Source organism: Branchiostoma belcheri, unplaced genomic scaffold, assembly GCF_001625305.1.
Source record: "Branchiostoma belcheri isolate BF01 breed outbred unplaced genomic scaffold, Haploidv18h27 scaffold4, whole genome shotgun sequence".
NCBI lineage: Eukaryota > Metazoa > Chordata > Leptocardii > Amphioxiformes > Branchiostomatidae > Branchiostoma > Branchiostoma belcheri.
The window spans coordinates 3,502,805-3,511,737 of NW_017804020.1; the positions used below are offsets into that span (position 1 = coordinate 3,502,805).

The following is an 8,933-nucleotide window of genomic DNA, read 5'->3' on the forward strand; positions in this document are numbered from 1 at the left end:
ACCGGACCATTTTGCACCAGCCCTCCCCCCCCCGGTAAATATCGTACAGTCCCTTAGTGGACGGAAATTTTGCATCACAAATCATTAACTTCTTGTCATGCCTCCACCAGTACTGTTTATCTGACGAATGACGAATCACTGCCTGACTGTTCATGTTGTGTGAAATAAAATACATTGTACATGTACTTGAATGGACTTTTCTCGGTTTTTGTTCTTTTCATAGGTGAAGGTGAGGCCGTCCTCCTGCCACAGCCTGCATGGCCGCCGACCACCGCGGCCAGGGACACCACGGCACGACCATCGGCTTGCACTCTCCCCGGCCCGACCACCTGCCGGGTGACGCCCTCCGGCCCGACCACCCGTTGTTGGCAGGGATAATCACTGTATCCTCGTTGTTGGTAAGGTGCTTGAATGTGTTTCGATGACATTCCGAGTGACATTGCTGGTGAGGGCCCCACCAGAAATATCCCTCTGAGTATCATTGGAACATCTTCAACGCCTTGCAAACAACCAAGAGATTGTGGCTCTCCCTACTGACAATGCCTTGGGTAGTCACGGCCCGACCACCGCGGCCAGGGACGCCACGACCGGACCATCGGCTTGCACTCTCCTTGACTTGAAGTATCGTGTAAATGTGTAATAAGATCATGTTAGTCAACTGTTGCTCATGTTACGAACTGTCTAAAGGTTACGAAGTGTTTAAACGTTACGAAGTGTGCTGTGTGTAAACTATACATGTTGTGTGAAATAAAATACATGTAACGTTACCTGAATTTTCAAATGTCATTCATGGTACAGTGTATTTGCACAATTTCCAGCAGTATGGGTCAGAAGTGATGTGAAACTCTTTTTTGATGACAAAATGAATGAATGAACCCTCTTCTTTCTTGAATGCTTGTTTGGTTAATACTAATAATGGGTGTGCGTCATTTACATGTACCTTGGTAGTGTCAATGACTTAGCCCTTATACTAGCGTAAATACCTAGCGTAGTAGTAGAAGTAGAAGTTTTTTTCCAGACAGTTGTTACCTGTCCCCTGTTACTGTATTGCAATGAGTATTAACAACGTTATACTTTCATATCAACGCTTTTCTGTGAGTGTAATTAGCCCACAGGGGATAGAAGGGGAGGGGTTGTGTCAAAATTAATACATTTGTTAAAGATCAAACCCCCATGCACACCCTTTGGGGCCCAGAAAGGGTATAGCCTAACCCTAGGTAGCCTAACCCTACTCCTAGCCCATCTTTTATGGATACCCTTTTCTGTACAGACGAGGAAGGTATTCGCGCAGGCGAGGAAGTTTTTTCTGTGCAGACGTAGGAATGACCACAAAATATGGTAACGTTAACATAAAACATACGATATTCCCTCAAGTTATTCCTAGCGATCAACTATATGGCAGAATTCCTTAAAAAAAGAAACAAATATTACAAACCAGAGGACGGCTTGCGTATGCAAAGCATTTAGAAATAACGCGTTTAAAACAGGATATTTCTTATGATTTTTCAAGTTCATTCCTCCCAGCGTTCGATCCGCCATGTTTGCTACCGTTGCCATGGAGACGGGTTCTATTTACTCCCACAGATGACACTAGCCAGCATTCGAAGCAGGTGGGGATTTTTGTCTCTCCGTTTCTGAGGCAGAGAAATCAGCAAAATACTCACGAAAAATCGCAAATAATTGTCGGATGTTACTTGTAAGTTCTCTTCACATATAGAAGGAACATTAGGGTGACAAAAAAGTGGGACTTTTGGTGAGAAATGGTCCGAAAAAGTTTCTGTTTTGACGCTAACTGGATCGAACAAGGTTACGGCCACCAAGGTCATCACACAGTAGTACTATCTGTAACATTGATAACACATTTTACGCCTAAGGCAGCTGTGAAATGTAACCAAGTACGTCTTTTTCGTAACGTTTCACGAATTATAAACCTGTTGTTTATCCTGAAAACTATTTTACATGATGAATTTATATGAGATTTTTATGACATTTGTAGGCGTTCTATCATCTATGTTGAGAAGTCGAACAATGGCGACGACGATGTCAACAAAACAGTCTGAGGACAGCGTTAGCGTTGAGAAGGAGTCGATGTTTAAGAGGATGATCCGAAAATTGAAGAACAAAGGATCTTCTGAAGACAGCGTGGATGTTGGGGCCATGGCCAATGTAAGTTTCCTTTTTCATTTTTGGGGAGTTTTTCGACCGCCGGTGTACCGCTCGTGTTGTTTTCATTTGTCATAAAACTTACGTTGTAGTTTATAGTTCATCATTTGTTATTTTTCACGTTGCGTAGCTTCTGTGGATGTTTCATTAGATAGGCTGCTAACTTGCTATCTCAATGCCACAAGATTGTTTCTTTAGAACAAAAAATATACAAAACTTACGTTAACTTTTTATAACCTTCAATTTATTTGAATTTTTTTTATCGTAAATGTGCATGTAATAATTTGTAACAATGTTGCCATCGGGTCAGTTTAATTGAAAGCAGTATGAGTATGATTTGAATTGTTCCTTTTTTTTCTATGCTTTGTTTGTATGTTCTTATTGTAGTGCGTTCCCTTTCTTATTCAGCCAACTGACACAGGCAGCACAGAACCTGCGTTACAAGAGTAAGAACTCAGTTTTAGTCAGCTTTAGCTACCACTGAAGTCAGAAATAGTCAGAGATTAGAAATATTACAGTGTATTGAAACAAATGTATTGCTGTGCATTTATGTCTACTTTATATAGTTCATATGTCCAGTACCTTTTTTGGGGAGGGGTATAAGAAAAAATGGATATTTTAGAAAATGAATGTACTAAGAAAAACTACAAGTGTCACTACGAAATATTTGTAATCATTGCCCTTGCAAGAATCAAAGAGATTTTGACATTTAAAAGTAGTACATTTATATTATTACTTAATAATGTTAATCTTTTTCTTTAACAGCCTCAAAGAGCGCACAGTGGTCCTTCTGGAAAACCTACAAGGCCTCCAGAGGTAAGGAACAACTCTATAATGGAAAATACAGGGGACACATAGAGATGGATTCACAATGTATTCTACTTCATACAAATATTTAGTCTGACAACTACCACAATATTGTCAGCTACTATCTGTTGTTGAAAACAAATAAAGAAATACTTAGAATCAAGAAACTTTATTTAGCCTAGTACGTATACACAATAGACAATGATGCAACCTGTGACTCTACTGGAATGCTGTTCATTGGATAAATACATGTCTCTTCCTTGTTCCAGCTTGTTTCAACAGAAACATCACTACACCTCCCTTATGATCAGGTAATATATGACATATTACTTTATAAGTATTATCTTAGATTAAAGGTATTCTAGGTGGCTGTGGTCATAAACTGTCATTTGGAAATTCTCAATCTCCTAAAATGCATAAAACATACATATAATACATTCTCTTCTCCCTTCTGATATACTGTTGTAAGTATTGAGTATTGAGGTATACTGTAATAATAAAAAAGTATTGAGGCATACTAGTACCTCATGATTCTCCAGTTTCTTACATTGTGCTTTATTTCTACACACAGGAGGCTACAAGAACAAACAACTGAAAATCACAAACAGGAGGATGTGATTCTAAGGTAAGAACAATCATTTATTTTCAACTTCTATTGACCTATGTCCTGTCCTTGGTGCTGATGAGATCTCTCAATATATATAAAATGTCCATTTCTAGAGAAAACCTTTTTTGATGTAGTAAATGTGAGGTTTTATATGATTTTACATGTGGAATAAGAAATAGATTCTAACAGGACTTAAAAGAGGGTAAATAAAGTTTGCCTTTTCTAAATCTCTCATCTATATGCCTATGCAATATAATTACTATATTAACAATGATAGATTTGTTGACATATCTGTAACATTTTATGGATTGTTTCTACTCTAGCGAATTCGTGAAATGGCTGGAGGCAAACAACACGTAAGTTTACAAAAAAATATTTTTTTCTTGCAATTGAAATCATATCTGCTAAATCAGGAACTTGAACTCACACTATATAATGAAGCTGTTCTCAGATTTCCTAAAAAGCTGTTCGAAGATGCTTAAATCAAATCTCTAATGGTTTTCCCTCAGAATAATCCAGCACCTGGAAAAATCCCTTCAGAACAGGTGAGTTTTTGTGCACTTTCTTTATGCATAAAACAACAGTTAAGTACTGTAGTTACAGTAAACACAAGTTTCATATGGATGCAAGGCTTGATCCACTCGCCATGATCTGAATGGGCCTCTAGGCTTTTTGATACGTGAGGTGGAATCTACAACGTGCTCAAGGTGTGGCTTTCTTTAAATGTCTGATATGAGAGGACGTCTCTAAGTCACACTCACACAGACACACACGCACACACACACACACAGACAAAGACACACACACACCTGACTCATCCCTAGAAGAAAGTAACACTAAGAATTCTGACCCTAGTAGACTGAGGAAATGAGGTGTAAAGTGGGCCTTAAACCACAAGACCACCTTACCACTAGCTTCAATAAATCAATCATTCACTCACACACCAGAAGAAAAATTACTTGCTATTTTGTAACAGTTCAATGTTTTCCATGCTGTGCACCACAACAGGGTTTCCCTGAAAGATCGGGAATTGAGTGAGCTGAAGGCTCGTATGGCTGATCTACAATCAGAAAAGACACAGTGAGTAATCTTTATTTCTAACCTTTAACATCATTATTACTACTTCAAAATATATATAATGTACCTAGTTGCATGCACAAGAAATCAGCATTCTGTAAAACTGAAAATACCCTCCAAACATTTCTGAATAATATCCTGTGCTTATGGCTGAGTACGATCTGGTAGACAAAAGTTAGGTATAATTTATTGGGAGTTGAGTTAGTAAACAACAAAATAATATGTATGATAAAAGTTTATATTTGACCATAATTTATTTTAAAACAACAAAGGAAATGGTCTTATTCTATCCATGCATCAGCTAATCATCCCTAATAGAATATGATGTTACAGGATTGACTTAATCTGTTCTTAAATGTCATGTTCAAATGACCCACTCAACTGCACTTCTTTACACTGACAGGGAGAGTACTGAGGCTGCAGCTAAGATCAGAGAGCTGGAGGGACGTCTGGTAGATCAGGCGACAAACACACGGCACAGGTGAGATGGTCACTCAGTCACTCTAACTCTTACTCACTCACTCACTCACTCACTCACTCACTCACTCACTCACTCACTCACTCACTCTATTCTCACTCTAACTCTAACACAATCACTCATTCACTCACTCATTCACTCACTATTCTCACTCTAACTCTTATTCAATCACTCATTCACTCACTCACTCATTCATTCACTCTCTCACTCTATTATTAATCAATCACTCACTCACTCACTCACTCACTCACTCCACGGTTTACTTTGTCTTGTTTACTGACTGAGGAGTTTCATCTATATATAGACCTCTTTGTTGGAAAGGATAGGGAGATATTGATATTCATTTAAAATACTAGCAATGCTAAGAAGTTCACACTTTTGCAATAGAAACAAATTTCATGACAAGTCTATTCTGTGCCCCACAACAGAATTTCCCAGAAAGATCAGGAAATTGAATCCCTGACGGCTCGTGTGGCTGAACTGGAAGCTGAAAAGAAAGGGTACATTTTTTTTACTTTAGAAGTTTGTTATATATATCTTTCCCCACAATCTTATCCATGGCATTAATTTCTGTCCTCTTACTGCTTATTGATAAATAATAAGTTTTTTATTAATCTATTATCATGGTGGTCTATATATTAAACATTTTGTTATCTTCATCATTTAGATTTGATGAAGCCAGACCAAACATGCTGTCTCAAACTCTGCAAGCCAAAAATGTCCTGATCGACCCAAGGCCTATCCTTCAGGAAATACAGAAGGTAAGTGACTTGAAAAAAAGTTTGAAATAGGCTTTGTAAAGCAATGATGGTAAGAGCTTAAAGTAAGATGGATAGGAACTTAAGAATTTTCTCAGTGCAATGTTTATATACAGAAACGCAGGGCAGCCCGGATGGTCATGAATGACTACGCCCGCACCAGTAGTGTGACCGAAATGTTGCAAAAACTCCAATGGCCCACTCTTGCAAACAGAAGAAGAGAGGCACGTCTGACTACAATGTTCAAAATAACTCACGGTCACATGCACATACCCTCTGAACAATATCTTATTCCTGCACAGCGGCGCACCAGAGGTAGCCACGCCTTTAAATACAATATTATTCCTGCAACGAAAGACTGTTTCAAATTCTCATTTTTCCCACGCTCGATACGAGAGTGGAACAGTTTACCTGCCCAGGCCGTACAGGCACAATCTGTGGAGGCCTTTCGGGCCTCTCTACTGTAAGGTCCACGCACCTCCCCCCCCTCAGCGATACCCCTTACGGGGTTGTTAGAGGAAGAAGAAGAAGAAGAAGAAGAAATGTCTCAATAAGTTGGCCAATGGTTAAATGCACATGATGTTCAAGGTTGCATCATAATAGTTTCATAATACCCGGAGGATAATAAAAAGTTGCTTATCTCTTTATTCAATAGATCAGAAAAAGTAATGATGAGAGAATGGCTCATCAGCAGGAAATGGTCAGAAAGCTGCGGAAGCAGGTAAGGATCGGAAAACTGATTTTTTTTTCTATTTTCTTCACTTCCAATCATATGATATTCCATTATAGCTATTGCTGTATTGTATCCTGGTTAACGAAATATCTTCCATGCATGGTGTCAGTCAGTGAACATTGTCAGGAAACTTTTCCATCTCAACGTATTGACTCAATATTGAAAATTCTTTATTCCAATGAAGGTGGAGGCTAACAAAGGGTTTGTGAAGCAGCTAAAGCAGGTGAGCTTTGCAGAAATGTTTTGGTTGCCTTTTTGACTTTAAAACGTGCCATAACAAAATATTATTTGCACTAACAAGTAACTAAAAAAAGAAAAGTGACGATAAGTCTTTATACTATTTTACCAGCAACAGTGCTTTCAACGTGTCATGAATTTAGAAACACCATTCTTGTATATGCACATGCAGAGCTGTATAGTTAAAATATCTTTTTTTTATCATTACAGGACCTAACTGAGCAGATTGAGCCACAAGTAAGTCAAAAGTTTACACGCTGTACACGTTTATTGGACTACAATCATTGCTTAAAAGCCACTAGATTTGCGTGTTTTTGCTATTCAAAGCATGAATGATGCTAGTAGTATTGCAATACAATCAATTACAATTAAAAACGAAAGCTAATGCTTAATGTCCATCACTCATGTTTCCATATTGTAAGTTTGGCTGTAATTGCGTCTTTAGGGAGAAGTGCTCAAAGAGACCCCTGACACCAAAAATCATAAAGAGGCAGTCCAGAAGGCGGCTGAAGTGCCCCAGATTCTACTGAACGGCGTGCCACTGCTAGATGCTGAAGAGCACGAGGAGGCAGTCCAGAAGGCGGCTGAAGTGCCACAGATTCTGATAAACGGCGTGCCACTGCTAGATGCTGAAGAGCACGAGCAGGCAGACCAGAAGGCGGCTGAAGTTCCCCAGATTCTGATAAACGGCGTGCCACTGCTAGATGCTGAAGAGCACGAGGAGGCAAACAGGAAGGCAGATATCCCACACTGCATTCCAGGGTCTCCTACAAATGAAAGCGAAAAGGAAGAAGAAACGTTCGGAAAGGGACTTGCAAGTCAACAGAATACTAGCCTGTCTGCAGGTGATGCAAGCATAGAAACAACAGTAAATATTGCACAACAGCCGCTACGCATCCCAGAGTTCTTCGTTGTGCACAATTTCCCCCGAAGTCTTGTGGCCCACCGACTTCCTCCGAACTGTACTATGGACCCAGTGCCGCTCCAGGTCCACTTTGTACCCAATGATGGTTGTGCTTCAGGAGAAATCTATTACGACCTTGACTCTTGGGCTGATGCGTTCGAAGCTGCTATGGATGCCATGGACTCTGGACTAGGTGATTTCCACTGTGCGAGTCCTTATCCTGCCCGCAAGTCAACGTCCTTCCCGGCACAGGCCTGTTCAACACACGCTCTTGATGACTGGCTAAAGCCTTTTGACCCGAGGCAGAGGGATTCCATTATATCCAGGGCATCATTGAAGGATCTGCCAACTAAGTCTGAAGTCGGTAGCGGAGACATGAAGCCACAGAGTCCTGGAGCACCATCCTCCTGGTGGAAACCAGAGAAGCCTTCCAAGTACCAAGAGTTTGGAGAGCCGAGTATGAACCTCCTGGACTTTACAGCAGCTGATGAACCTCGTGGACTGGAAGTCCTGATTGAGAAGAAAGCACCACATAAGTTTTGGTGTGCACCACCAGCCTTGGTAAGAGGAGATGAGTCCCGAGGACTGGAAAGTGTGCTGGAGAATTCAAAAGATTCACAGGCTGTACAACAGAAGACACAGCTCATCAACATGTTTGACATGTCATCAACAAACGACATGGCCACTGTATCGGGCCTAAACGTGAGCCACTCTGCCATGAGCATGCAGGTCAACACGTCTCCTGCAACCAGTGAGGGAGAGGACACTGTCCGAGACGACCCTGTTACATTCGAGCCTTGTTTCCTGTTGGCACTGCTAACCCACAGGATCAAGAGAGGCTACAGACTCAGCACTGTGCTATACTGATAAAGCTTAAGCTACATCAGCAGCCTGTGAATTACATGTAGCTATATTGTGTGGAATACTTTACAATGTTTGTTCTATACCACACACGTCATATAAATAATCTATCATACAAATCTATCTATTTGTATGAAATGAAGACGAAAATCAATGTGACATCACATTGCATGTGTCATCTGAATGTGTACATTACAGTTCCACATACCTCTACCTACCAGAAATGTATCTACAAAACATACATGGATTTTAACCAGACAAGTATTTTATCATGCTTTTTACTTCACAAGTGTGCCAGTAAATGCAGA

The 8,933-nt window shown here is 40.1% G+C and overlaps 1 long non-coding RNA gene across 1 annotated transcript; it reads left to right on the top strand.

Annotated features, from left to right (window-relative positions):
- Positions 1-1,581: 1,581 nt before the first annotated feature.
- Positions 1,582-2,609, top strand: LOC109477204. Its single transcript, XR_002140654.1, has 3 exons — positions 1,582-1,610; positions 1,997-2,166; positions 2,572-2,609. It is a non-coding gene; the product is annotated as an uncharacterized LOC109477204 (long non-coding RNA).
- Positions 2,610-8,933: the final 6,324 nt, after the last annotated feature.